Source organism: Dipodomys spectabilis, unplaced genomic scaffold (genome assembly GCF_019054845.1).
Source record: "Dipodomys spectabilis isolate Male_0828 unplaced genomic scaffold, ASM1905484v1 ptg000054l, whole genome shotgun sequence".
NCBI lineage: Eukaryota > Metazoa > Chordata > Mammalia > Rodentia > Heteromyidae > Dipodomys > Dipodomys spectabilis.
In genome coordinates, this window is record NW_024870731.1 from 1,420,844 (window position 1) to 1,435,890 (window position 15,047).

Consider the following 15,047-nt stretch of genomic DNA (forward strand, 5'->3'; position numbering starts at 1 on the left):
GCAGCAAATATCAAAGATCTGATTAGTATGACAATTATTGAAAACACTGACTTGGAGTCTGCTAAGTGCCCTTCATCCATTTTTCACAGCCTTACTGAGATATTTGTTTCTTTACAGACAGTAGATTATTACTTTTCAGGAACAAGGCGATTGGAAGATAAGACAGCTTCACAATGTGTTTCTGATGAGTCTAGTCTGTTCTTTGACTCAGGGCAGTGGGAGCACATTAATTTACCTGTGAGATTGTGGTTCTCATGTGTTAACGAGACTCTCTTCATGTAGTGACTTTGCCCTGTCTGGCCATTAAAAGAGGATGGGACTGAAACCATGGTCTGTTTTCCTGTGATAACCTTGACAGTGGACTACTGTTTGTTTGGTAGGGGTTATGTCAGGGATATGTGCTGACATTCTGCAGATAAAAAGTTAAGCCTTATAGCAAAGTTTGTATTATAAAAAGCCAGTATTGGAATCCACTAACTTTTAAAGTACCTTCAACCAAAATGTTAAAACTTCCAAAGTACAGAGACAAGCTTGATAAAGTAAAACACAACTTAATTACTATTTTTCTTTAGCATAAAAATAGACTTCATGGAAGTTTAAATACTCTGCTCTTCAGAATTAACCATACAACTTAAAAGTGTCAGTCATTCAGATAATTAGAAACATATAAATTTAAGGAATGTGCAGCTGTAAAATTAATGATCAGACTCATGTTAAAGACTATATTTAGCCGGGTGCTGGTGGCTCACGCCTGTAATCCTAGCTACTCAGGAGGCTGAGATCTGAGGATCGCGGTTCAAAGCCAGCCCGGGCAGGAAAGACCGTGAGACTCCTATCTCCAATAAACCACCAGAAAACCGGAAGTGTCGCTGTAGCTCAAGTGGTAGAGTGCTCAGCTTGAGCTGAAGAGCTGAGGGACAGCTCCCAGGCCCAGAGTTCAAGCCCCACAACCGACAAAAAAAAAAAAGACCATATTTACTAAAGGTAAAAAAAAAAAATCCTGCTTTCCAAAACCCCTTTTCCCTCCCTGATAATATTGCAAGAGAAGAAAGAAAAAAATCTTTGTCATATTGTAGTGAATTTTAATGATACATTTTTTAGTTGTTTAGTCTTTTGTCCTTGAATGTGTAGAATATAAACCACCATATTTGTCATAGTTATTTTGACCTTAACCTTTCTTTTTGTAATGAAGGAGACATAAAATGCCCCAGCTGGTCTGACTCTTTGTGAGAGTAAGGAGATAGTGAAAAGCCTTCATTCCTGGGTAGATGGGATGAGCAGTGAGATCTGTGTGGCTTGAATGAGCTGTAGCAATGCCCAGGCTTTTGTATTTCTGGAGAATTTAGAAAGCTGTTTTTAAAACCTGGAATGGGATTGTCATTTTTCACAATTGCACAGCAATGTGCCAGAGATTATCATTTCCTTTAGAGTTCTCTTTACAATGGGCTTTAATGTATGTGATGTTGGACTGGCATAAAAGAAGGAATTGTACAGATAGGTAAACTAAGGGAACCTTACATGTAATAAGATAGAGCTGCTTTGAGATTTAGCTTGTTAGACAGTTCAACTTGATTCCAAAATTGAAATTCCACCGCAGAGGACTACAAATATTAAGAATTCGTCATTCTGTAATCTAAAAAGAAAAGAGAGGGAAATAACTTATCTGATGGAATTTGGTAGTTAGCTCTTACCTTAGTGAACCAAGGGTTTCGAATTCCCCAGATGGACTCTCTTTTATACAGGTTTAGGCTTCACTTGCTGGTAGAGACCTTACTAAAGAATGCATTTGATCCATTCACCTTTGTTGTCATGGACTCACTGTAATCTTGGAAATATAGAATATAATTTCTTAGATTAAATGGCTGCTTTTCTTTTGACTATAGAATTGGCTCATTCTACCTTGTCTGAATATTTGCCTTCTGTGTATGAACTGACAGTGTGTCCTATAAGTAAAGGAAATCTAGCTCAGAAGATTGTAAAATGTGGATCTTAAAAGTTTAAAGATTCCTGAGGAATGCATAGGATCACTAAGGGCTTTGGAGGACATCAGGATTCCTTGCCTATCCTTACCTTTCATGACACCAGCCAAAGAAAAAGTGACAACAAGCTTCTAAGAAATGTAAAGATTGCGGGGAGACAGAGGGATGGGCTGGGCGTGTGGCACAAATAGTAGACTACTTGCTTAACAAATACAAGGCCCTGAGTGCAAACCCCAGTACTTCCAGCAAAAAGGAAGGAAGGAAGGAAGGGAGGGAGGGAGGGAGGGAGGGAGGCACGGAGGGAGGGAGGGAAAGAGGGAGGGAGGCAAGGAGGGAAAGGAAGGAAATTACAGTGAAGCACAAAGTTACTAATAACTAAGGGTTGTGATTATATTTCTCAAATTGCAAGCTGCTTGACAAGTTATTTCTTCATGAAAGTAGCAATAGCCTGAAGTATTAGAAGGTTCAACTTGATAATATTTACAAGATTGTAGCTCCTTCTCTTTTCACTTACTGAATGCTTATCATATGCCAGGCACTGTAGAAGACCTAATATATGCACTATCTCAATGATCTTCCGAAGTTTTAGGCTCAGTTTACAAGTGAAGAAAATGAAATGTCGACATCAGAGTGAGCCTAAGGCAGTCTCATTTTTTTGAATATTTTTATTTAAGTAGTTGTACAAAGGAGTTGCCATTCAATAGAGCAGCTTATGAATACAGTGCTTCTTGATCACTGTTACCCCCTTTAACAATCTCACCCACCTCTCTCACCTCAACTCTTCCTCTCATTTCTTCATTTTTAAGTTATACATTGAATTCTTTATTGACTTTTGTGGAATATACAATGCCTTCTTGCCTGCATTTTTCTCATTTCCCACATTCATACTTCTACCGTTCTTTCCTCCCCACTCCCCGGGCAAATACCCATTTCCTGGTATTTACTTTGTTGGGCTCTGACTTGGTCTTTCTAACTAATTATTCTATTTGTGATAGCTTTTGTTATACTTCAGACAATTCATTCATAACCACTTGGAGTATTGTCATTTTTGTGAGTTTAGAATATTCAGACACTGATGATCATGTGGATTCACCTAGTATAGTATTAATATAATGATTTTTTTCATTGTGCTGATTCAAATAGACTTTTATTGAAAATTTTAAATTTGTTAGGTACAGGTCAAAGCATGTAGAAAACAAGGGTAAATTAATCACAATGAACATCATATAGAAAATAATTCCATACATGGATTAAATTTAAAATTATGTATTAGTATATTAACCTAACAATATTAAATAAATATAGAATAATAGTATTTCTGAAGAATAGGTTGTTAATACTTTAAAAAAGAATGTAAAAAGAATTTTTCTGAAGCCGCTCGCTGGTGGCTCACGCCTGTAATCCTAGCTACTCAGGAGGCTGAGATCTGAGGATCGCGGTTCAAAGCCAGCCCGGGCAGGAGAGACCGTGAGACTCCTATTTCCAATAAACCACCAGAAAACCGGAAGTGGCGCTGTAGCTCAAGTGGTAGAGCGCTTGGCTTGAGCTGAAGAGCTGAGGGACAGCGCCCAGGCCCAGAGTTCAAGCCCCACAACCGACAAAAAAAAAAAAAAAGAATTTTTCTGAGTGGAGGCTTATAGAAGAGTCATCTATAAGGTAAAGCCAATCACAAAAATATTCAAGAAGAATGAATTATTTAATGTCACTGTCATAGAGACTGGAAAGCAGGGTAATAAGAGGTAGAAAAAGAATGGTAAGAACTGGGAAGAGCATGAGAATGCACAAGCAAACACCTTGTGCCACAGATCCATGTACTCTGTCAAAGATACAGAATGCTAGGAAGACAAGTGCAGTTTTCTCCCCCAGAAAACTGGTGCGAATTGTTAAAATATTGTTCTAGTTGCAAGAGTATGCATATTCATATAACAATTTTTATTACATGAATTTGATTTAACATTGATTAAGTTGTATTGCCAGTGTGAACATCCTCACCCAAATTCTGAGACGGAGAGACCAGTCTAAAAGTCAGACCCCCCCCCCAAAAAATAAATAAATAAAATAAAAAATAAAAGTCAGAACCTCCATTACCTCATATCGTTCTAAAATCCAGTAGATAAAGTCACCAGTAATACATGGTCATCAGTATATACCATTTTACACATTAGAGAATTGCTAATTTAAGTTGGAGAATAATGCTATCTGGTGTCCTCTTCTGATTCCCATGACACACTTGCATTTCAAAGACAGTAGGTTTAATTCAGTGTGGAACACTTTATTAGGAAGCATATTGAAATTGGTATTGAAGCCAATCAACAAAATGGGTTTTAATCTAAAACATGAGATAGGTATATATTTCAGTATATACTCAGGTGTGCATTTTTTTCCTTCTTTGAATCCTATTTTTTTTCAATCAGAGTTGCAAGAGTGTACATTCCCTTTCTCCCTTTTAAAGGATGGAAACCTTACGTCTTTTTTGCCTTGGTTAGGGAGACAGAGGATGGGGAGTGGATGTGAGGATAGTGTAAAGAGATAAAAAGGTCTGACCCACTTGCTAACAGGAGCTGTGCCTTCACAGCTTGGAAATAAACATTAAGTGATACCAGTTTATTTCCAAGTTGATTTGATTTTGCAAGGCTTGAGTCAGTGTTTGGAAATGATTCATCAGAAGATGTAAGAGTGGACATCAGACAGCCTTAGACATGCCATACCTCTGTTGCTCTGAGGGTTTTAATTTTGAAATTTTAGTAAGATAACTAACTGGGAACACAATCTGCAGCTTCAACAATACTTACTGTCATATCCAATTTCCAGTGTCTTGTGTCCCATCAGGTGTATTTGGGGAAGATCACCTTCTTTAAAGTGAGACTAGCCTTGACTATTATGACAATGACAAACCAAATGCATCAGTACTGGAGTCACTTGAACTCATCTTAGCATCTGACAGTCCCTTGCTGGCCCAGTGCTAAGAATTATTAATGCTGTCTCCTCTATCACATGGGTTCAAGGCACTTGAAGATGATAAAAGTATCTTTAAGTCTCAGGTTAATGAAATCATGTCAGGGTGGTCCTATAGCTTAGTGTTTGTGTTTCAATTTGTACGTGTTATAACTTTAAAAAAAACTTTATTCACAAGCAAACTGCAAACTTTTAAAGACATTAAGCCTGCCAAATTATAGCCACTTACTGCGCCTGATGTATTTTTCAGCTTAGAACCACAGAGGGACTGCCAAGCCTTTTTCTTCTCATTATCTGTTCTATGTCTGGCCTGGAGTTTAGATTTTCAAAAACGGAAAAAAGCTGTTTGCAAACTCACAAGGCTCTTGAGCTCTTAGTTTCTTCTTGGTATCAACATTTATTTATTTAGGTTTGGGCTGGGTTTCAAAAGATTGAAATTGGAAACAGAGACGGTGTCTCTGAACACCATTTATCTGTATATAGGCGAACTTTCGATGTACGTTTAATTTAAAAAATTGCCTACAAGAGGGAGCTATTTTTCACATTGTTACAACATTTTTAGAGGTCACTAGGGAGTTTTTGTTTGGCAGGCTGCGTTGGCAGTTAGTTACGAATGCCTCCCATGATTCAGTGTTCAAAGCGGGCTGCTTTGCAAGTAACAAATACTTACAACCTGAGAACTGAAGTATAAAAAGTAGTGACAGGGGAAAATGTATGGAAATGTAAAACAGCATCTTTAGTGGCCAAATTGGGGTGTTCAGGGAGTTGGAGATTACATATCTACTTTATATTTGAATTTTAGCATTTACAGAAGCAATAATGTCTTAACTACCGTAGCTGGCTGCCGTTATTTTGTGACTTGTTGGGTCCTGTGATTTGAAATATCATCAGAGTTCCTGTCAGTAATCTTTATTAACCTCATCCCCTGAATGTACCTTCTGCTGCTTACTTAGCCTGCGTCTCTATATCACTCCTCACTATGAATGCTGGTAATTAAAGCAAGATTAAGTAGGCAGCTAAAAGCACCAATACTGGGACTTTTTTCCCCCTAAATTTCCCTATTATTGACAGAAGAATATTTCAAACTTGGGATAAGCCTTTATAGAGAAATAAATAAATGACATGTAGATGGATCATTGAAGAAATGGCTGAGATGAAAAGAAGTGATAAATAGCTATGGGTACTTTATTTGTAATTAGTTTTTTAAAGCATCAGAATAGAGATTGCTTGTTGTCTTCATATCCAAACGATTACTGTTCTCCTACCTATGGATACATTTTGTTGATAAAATTTTAAAAAATCACCCCAAGAATGCAGCTTTCACTTAAGAACCTAGTATAGTGATTTTGCTGTATTATTACAACTTGTAGATTATAGATATTTGATTATTTTTAAGCCAGAAACTAAGTGAATTCAGTTTTTTCAAAGCGTTGTCATGGCTCCTGCTGAATTGTTTAGAATAGAAACGCTTCAGAATTTCAGATTTCTTTGACAAAACAGAGGAAGACATTTAGCTCCTGTGTCTTCTTGTGGTCTTAAGACAAATGACAAAGAAATTGATAGGATTTTCATTTATTTGGGCACTACAATCTGTTGATATTTTTCTTATTATAATTCTGAGAGAGTTAAACATTCCTTCTATAAATATGGGCAACTCTCACAGACACAGCTTTTTTTTTCTCTTTCAAGCAAATAAATTCATGTTCTTAATGGCATTTCACTACTTCTTTAGGCCCTTGCAGAAAGCTTTTTGGCTATGAAGATCGGTTGAAATGTTAAAATATTCAAGATTCCTGCTAAGTAATTAAAAAGTGGAGTGGAAGCTAGAGTGAAAATTTTATTGTGGATATACTGTCAATTTTACAACCCAATTCTTTGTTCCATTTAAAAAAAAAAAAGAATTTCCCCTCTCCAGTTTACATTTGCTTAAACATATGGAAATGGAATTCTGGTACCATGGTAAATATTAGGAATGTACTAAATGTATAGATAAAATTATGGAAAATGAGAGGAGGCTCATGCCTGTAATCCTAGCTGCTCAGGAGTCTGAGATCTGAGGATTGCAGTTCGAATCCAGCCTGGCAGGAAAGTCTGTGAGACTTTTATTTCCAATTAAATCACAGAAGAATCAGAAATGGTGCTATGGCTGAAGTGGTATAGTACTTAGACTCTGTCCCCTTTTAAAATTAGTTTTCTCACCTGGTTTCTAAAAGACTGGTGACTTTTATACAGTTATCTTTTAACTAGTAAAAGGAAATTAATGAACTGCCATCATAATCACAATCATAACAACTATAATTTGTTGTTTGTTGTATATACAACTAAATGTGCTAAATGCATTAAACCATTTTATCATATATATTACTCTAAAAGAGTGATAATAGGTTTATCCTTTATAAAGTGAAATGCTTGAGACCTAGAAGTGATTTAGTTGTGGATTTTGTCAAATTTGGAGATATTTTCATATGTGTAATGGGTATCTTGAATCTGGTACTCAAGTGAAACAGGAAATTCATTTATGATTCCCATGTATTTTATATACATAATATGAAGATAATTTTATGCCTTCAGATATTTAGTAATAAATTTAATAACGTTGAGCCTGAAGCAAAGTTTTATGGTGTATGCAGTTTTCTATATGTGGTATCATATTTTTGCTGAAAAACGTTTGAATTTTTGATTTGGTATTTTGAAGTTAGTGATGTTCAATTTGGATTAGTATTCTCATTTTACAGATGAAGAACTTGAGGTTTATAGAGTTAATTAACTTTCCCCAAATCATATAGATGATAATGGTACTAACCCAGGATTTGAACCTAGCTCTATAGAATCTGACTCGCTGAGTCAACAAATCATGATTGCGTGTTTGCTGAATTTTAAAAATCTCTAATTTTTCAAGTCTATTTGGAAACAGTCATTGCCCTCCCCACCAATGATTGTATTCCCAGGCCAGGGAAAAGAAAATCTATCTTGTGTTTCCTCTAGACAATCATTTTTCTTTCATAGATTTTCATTTTCCCAGTTGAACTTCCTATCAGTTGTTTGGACTGATAATCATCTTACATTGGCTTGATGAGTTTGGCTTAAATACTGCAAGCATTAGTGTGTTCAGACTAGTTTTGTTTGAGATAAATCACATAGCATCAGCCCTGTTTGGGTTTTAGAGCCCAAGCTTTGTGGGTAAGGATATTGACAAGCCAATCCTGCAGTTTATCAGATACTTCCTGTAGGTCATCTAATGAACTTAGTGGTAACATTTGTATTTTACAACAGCTAAGATGTATAAAGTTAGAGTACATGTCTAAACTAAGATGACTGTTTTCCTATTATGTCTATCGTTTTCATATCCATGCTGATGTCTTAATGGCAGTCATAGGAATTGAAGGTTGAAGGTTCACACTCCTCTTTCCTTTTTCACTGGGGCTGAGACATCACAGCCCTGGTTCAGGAACACCTTTGTGATGGGCTGTGCCTACTAACCTTGAAATACTTCTGTCACTGGGCTGGGAAGGTGGCTCAGTGGTAGAGTGCTTGCCTTGCATGCATGAGGCCCTGGGTTCAATTCCTTAGCACCACATAAGCAGAAAAAACCAGAAGTGGCGCTATGGCTCGAGTGATAGAGCACTAGCCTTGAGCTGAAGAGGTGAGGAACAGTGCCCAGGCCCAGAGTTCAGGCCCCATGACCGGCCAAAAAAAAAAAAAGAAAAGGAAATACTTCTGTCACTCACTTGAGTTCTGGAACTGTACTTTGTGAGTCCCTCTTTCCTGTGCATTTGTCTAGCAACTTTTAGTTTAGGAGTCAGTCCTTGGATATTGCAGGTAATAAAAGATACAAACAGCCAGGCACTAGATGTTGACTGACCTGAGCTTCTCTCACTACAGCCTCATTGTGAGCAAGGTATGGTCCTCATACCAAGATGCAGCCAAGCCCAGGTGAGATCTTTACCAAGTGAATGTTTTGTGAGTTTTCTGTGTCAAGGGAAGGTACCGCAACTCAAAAATTATTAGACATTATCTACTCTATTTTGAGGGTCTGTGAAATTATATAGTCTGGGTTCTAATCTCCATTTTGCATGATAACTTGGGCAAGTTAATGTACCCTCTCTACTTTTACTTTTTACTTTTCCATCAAATGCGACATAATAATACCTGCCTTATTAGTTCTCATGCAGATTTAATGAGTTAATACATATAAGGCACTTAACATAGTATAGTGTTCAGCACAGAAAGAAGAATTCATTTGTGTCCACTGTGTGCTCCCTATCCTAGCATGTGTGTGTGTATGTGTGCATGTGTGTGTGTGTATGATGTCTATGGGTATTCAGAAGTCTTGTCAAGATTCCTTTATTATTAAATAAACCAGTAGGTTGCTAGTAAACCAGGTCAATCTGGAAAAATAGCTGATTGGTAAGGATGTAGCATTTCCATAATGGAAATATGCCTTGCATGGCCAAGGTTCAGGTAGAGCCCTGGAGATGGAAAGAGAGACATATAGTTGGTTGTCACTAATAGGTAGGAGCTAACAATAGAATGGCATAGAAATGCTGTGAAATGATTGCTAGAGTAATTGCCATTTAGGATGGCTCAGCTGATAGTCATTCCTTTTTCCTTGGTGTTACCTCATTATTTCAAGTATATTTCTGGTGATAGGAACGCTAGGCTCTAGCTGATTGATCTGCATTGGGCCAATTGATTTTCTTTCCAGAAGCTCAAGCATCATTCTTTTTTCCTTTCATCAAACTTGGAGGTTGTAGCAGAGTGACGGTATAAATGGTCATGTTTTTCCTCTAAGAAAGGATGAGGATTTCCTGATACTGAGGTTGCTGGAGTAGCTTTCTGACTAACCTTTCTACAGCTCAGTCACTGGCCTTATTAGCTCTTCCCTTTTCCTTGATCTTTCCAACTGTTCCTCTAACACTTCCTTTATTTGCTGTGTAAGCCAGTATCAATTTCTTCTGCTTCAGTCCAGAGAAATACAACCTAAACCCATTGAGTGGCACCATGAACTATGAATCCTTTGCTAGAATTTTTCTCTGGATATTGCACACGCTGGCCTTCTGTTATTTGCACCAACACCCTTAGAGAATGTAGTGAGACAACCTGTGCAATTCTTGATGTCTGTGACTTAGCCACACTTTTTCCTGTAATTGAGTTGATGTCAACCTTTCCTACCTGTGACTACCATTCTTGAGTGCTAGTTCAAATCTTAGGAGCACACTTCAGTTGAATACAGATAGGTAATGTGGATAGGTAAAGGTCCAGCTGACATGTTACCAGAGCTTCTCTGAGCCTGATAATCTTCACATTCCGAAATTCTTCCATATACACATTGCATTAAAAATCCAATGAAAGGAGCTGGGAAGGTGGCTCAGTGGTAGAGCGCTTGCCTTGCATGCATGAGGCCCTGGGTTCGATTCCTCAGCACCACATAAACAAAAAGAAAAAAACCAGAAGTGGCGCTGTGGCTCAAGTGGTAGAGCGCTAGCCTTGAGCTGAAGAGCTGAGGGACAGTGCCCAGACCCAGAGTTCAGGCCCCAAGACCGGACCCCCCAAAAAAAAAAATCCAATGAAAGAGACAAAGAATCAAACAGAGCTAGATTATGTCTTTTTGTAGTGGACCATTCCAGCCTACCTTCAGACATAGTTTTCCTAAGGGTTGACATTTGACTAACTCTGTGTTTTCTTTGTTCTTTGGACACTAAGCATTACAGAAAGACATGGATCTCATGCCAAAGGTAGAGAGGGCTATTTGTGAAATAAAGAGATTATTCTGTATCTGTCTGAAACAGACATTATCAATGATCCCTTAGTAAAACCAACAGTTTGGCTTCACCATGATGTTTATATAGCATCTAGTATGACATGTCGCCTGAGCAATACTTAGGGAAATGCCTCATGCTTTCACAGAGAAAGACAAGCCTTAATCTGTGCAATTTTTGAGGAACAGCAAACATGTCTTATAGGCACACCTTAATTCTAATAATATTCCATGAAGGAATGCATGCTTTCTAATGTTTGGATGTTATTGACAAAATTTAAAAAATAAATAATAACCTAGCTATGCTATTAAATAAGATTATTCAAATCACTTAAGAAAAGAGTATTTGCCAAATTTTAAACTCTACTACAAAACAGCTTGGTACTGGCACAAGAACAGATCTGAGGACCAATGGGATAAAACAGAAGACCTACAGAAATGAACCTACAGACCTATAGCCACCTAACCTTATAAGGGTGCTAAAAAAAAAAACAGAATAGAAGAAAGACAGCCTCTTCAGTAAATGGTGCTGGCAAAATTGGTTAAATACCTGTAGAAAACTAAAGATAGATCCTTCTATATCACCCTTCACCAGAATCAAATCCAAGTGGATCAAAGACCTCGAAGTCAAAGCAGACACCCTGAAAACAGTACAGGAAGGAATAGGAGAAACTCGAGGCCTCCTTGGCACAGGCCGAAATTTCCTTGATAATGACCCAGAAACACAACAAATCAAAGAAAGGTTGGACAAAGGGGATTGCATGAAACTGCAGAGCTTCTGCATGTCAAAGGACATAGCTAGCAAGATCACAGATTGGTAGAAGATCTTCACTAGCCATACAACGGACAAGGATCTCATATCTAAAATATACCTGGAACTCAAAAAATTAAATCACCTTAAAACAAATCCTCAAAGAAACAACTGCCCAACAAATAAGTGGGCTAAGGACTTAGAGATTTCGCTGAAGAGGAAATAAGAATGACCAATAGACATGTGAAGAAATGCTTAACTTCTCTAGCCATAAAATAAATGCAAATCAAAACAACATGGAGATTCCACCTCACCCCAGTTAGAATGGCTATAATCAAGAAATCTAATAACAACAGATGCTGGAGGGGATGTGGCCAAAAGGGAACCCTACTGCATTGTTGGTGGGAGTGTAAACTTGTTCAACCACTTTGGAAAGTAATATGGAGGTTCCTCAAAAGACTCCACATAGAGCTCCCCTATGACCCAGCAATCCCACTTTTGGGCATTTACCCAAATGATCACAAACAAGGCCAAACTAAAGCTACCAGCACAACTATTTTTATTGCAGCATTATTTACCATAAGTAAAATATGGAACCAACCCAGTGCCCCTCAGTAGATGGATCAAGAAAATTATACACACACACACACACACACACACACACACACACACAAACACACACACACACACACACACACACATACATATAAATTCTATGCCTCCATCAGAAAGAATGACACTGCCCCATTTGTTAGGAAATGGAAAGACTTAAAGAAAATTATATTAACTGAAGCTAGCCAGGGCCAAGAAACATAGGTCCCATGATTTCCCTTATTTGCAATAACTAGTATATGTCTAGGACCAGCAGAAAAGGTCAAAAGCTATGTATATATGACCATGTAAGATGATGCTAAACAAAATGAACCTCAAGATAAGGACACAAGAGGCTTCATCTTTATTGCTGTTGTTTTTAATGTACTTATAATGTACCATGTGATTTTTTTTTGTTTCTTTTGTATGTTCTTCCCCCATGGTATAACCACATTGTCACCATATTTGATTCCAGTGCTCTGCATCTTGCATATACATTTTTCTAATTTGGGGAGGGGAAGGGAAATATCAAAATGCTGAAATAAGGATACAGGTTGACCTATTGTAACAACAAGATGTACAAGACACTATGTTGAAAATGAAGTTTACAACTTGGGTGGGGGAGGGAGATGTTGGGGAGGTAGGGAGAGAAGGGTTAGTTGGGGAAAAACAATGGAAGGGGTAACAATGCTCAATAAGAAATGTACTCATCTTACTCATGCAACTGTAACCTCTCTGTACAGTATCTTTACAATAAAAATATATATTAAAAAGGAAGCAAAAAAGGAAGCAATAAATAAAACTGGAAAAACAGAAAAGAGTATTTGCCAAAAAGTAAAAATGATGCTACAAAAGTTCAGAATGGAAGTCTGTCATTCCATGGAAAAGATGGTGACAATGTTCCTTTTATATGTCTATGTCCTCAGGAGTGTGCATGAAAACATTAGCTCTAGTCATTACTAGTCTGTGGGTTGTTAATCTGGAAGGCCCCTTCCCTTTTCTCCTGAGCCCTTCAAATCCTGTCCTTCCTTTACACCTGGGTATTACAGTTGCCTTCTGTTAAACCTGCCTTCATCCTCCCAGACTGAAAGGATAATTCCAATGCAATCCAGCATTTTAAGATGTGGCCAAGAGTTCAGGCTCTACAGTCACATAGACTTGGATTCAACTTCTATTTCTACCATTATAAGCAGGGTAGCCATGGGCAATGCATTAAAACTTCACAGCCTGAATTTACTCAACTGTACAATGAGGATAATAACTTTCTCTTCAGACGTGTGTGTGTGTGTGTGTTTCAGGGCCTTGTCTTCCTACTCATCCTTTTCAATCACCGATGGTACTCTACCATTTGAGCCATGCCTTCAGTCCAACTTTTTTCTGGCTTCTGCCTGAGATAGCTTCAAACCTCAATCCTCAAATCTCAACCTCCTGAATAGCTAGGATTACAAGCATGAAGTACCAGCACCTAGACTTTTCAGAGAGGACTTACATGTTCATATGCTAATCAAAATGTTAGCAGTAAGCCAGATGTTCCCTACTAGTTCGTACCTGTAATCTTAGCTACTCAGGAGGCTGAGACCTGAGAATCACAGTTCAAAGCCAGCCTAGGCAGGAAGGTTTCTGAGACACTTATTTCCAGTTAACCACCAAAAAAAAACTCTACCAGATGTGGAACTCTGGCTCAAGTAGTAAAGCCCTAGCCTTCAGCAAAAAACCTCAGGGACAATGCCCAGGTTGAAGCCCAGGACTGTCACAAAAAATGCATATTAATGATTAGCAATTGGATGATGATTAACAATGGAGTCACTAGTAACCATTATTTATCTTTTGCTTTATAAGTTTTTAAACACTTTAATTTTCTTTGCTATAATAATATACAAGCCTATCTACTGCTGATTCTGGTATTCTGTCCAAAGTAAACTTTGTCTGGATATAGGCAGATATTAAGGCACTGGGTTGATAATATTAGACTGCTCTTTCCTGATACCTATATGAATGTAGTCATGCTTTTTAGGATGCTTTTTATTAGGACCCATTGGACGGGACCGTGTGTGCTCTCTTGAAAGCTCTGCACCCCATGCATCCTTGCCTTCTGCCTTATGTCCTGTGACTTGAAGTTCAAATCTAAACAGGGGTGCTACTCAGCTGGAGCTAGGCAGCCTCAAGGCTGTCCAAGGTGATGGATGAACTGATCTCAAAGCAATCAATCAACAGATTAGTATCATGGGGAGTAGTAATCATTGTCAGGCCAGAGTCTGGTCACTAGGATGCTTTCTTACTAAGTGGTTTTCCGGGTCTAGAGGTCCTTACAATGGTCTGAGTTCTGTCACCTTCAGCTTCTAGTCTCTTTTACATACTCCCAATTTGTGTATCAGATTCCTGAATCCTAGGCTAATTGCCATTTGTAGTCAGCCTTGAATCCAAGGAGAATATTTGTTGGATTTGTGGATAGGGAATGGCCTCAGCCTTTTAAATCTTAAGAGTGTATGAAGTGGGGAGGGGGGACCAAGATGGCGACGGGGCAGTAGGGAAACGCCACAGCTCTCTCCAACCAAAAAGAGAGTTTGAGTTCCAACGCTTAATCTCCCCAAGAGACCGACAACAACAAAAAGACAAACACTCAGAGAAAAACCAGAGGTGGAAAATAACAAAAAAAGAAAGAGAGGAAAAGAAGAATTTCAGAACAGAGAAGAGCGAAGACCCCTCCCCCAACCTTTACTGGCCGCGCGGCAGTGCGCCAAGCCGCCGGCCAGCCGGCCCGGCGGGGGCTGCCGGAGCCACAGAGACACAGGGGGCTGCTTGCAGATCACCAGGTACCGGATTGCAGAACAGCGGATCGCCAGGAACAGAGAAACCTACCAGCCGGGAGTCTCCGCGAGGATCCCACCCCCACCCCTCACTCTCCACCGGAGCGGAGAGGCTCCATCCCGCCAAAGCCGCCCGGCACCAGCAGCGCGACAACGGGACCTGTCCGCAGACCACCTGCCCAATCGCGATCGCAACGACCCGGCGG

The 15,047-nt window shown here is 38.8% G+C and overlaps 1 long non-coding RNA gene across 1 annotated transcript in view; it reads left to right on the plus strand.

Annotated features, from left to right (window-relative positions):
- Positions 1–15,047, plus strand: part of LOC122108079 — a 168,312-nt gene that overhangs the window by 69,512 nt on the left and 83,753 nt on the right. The window lies entirely within an intron of this gene.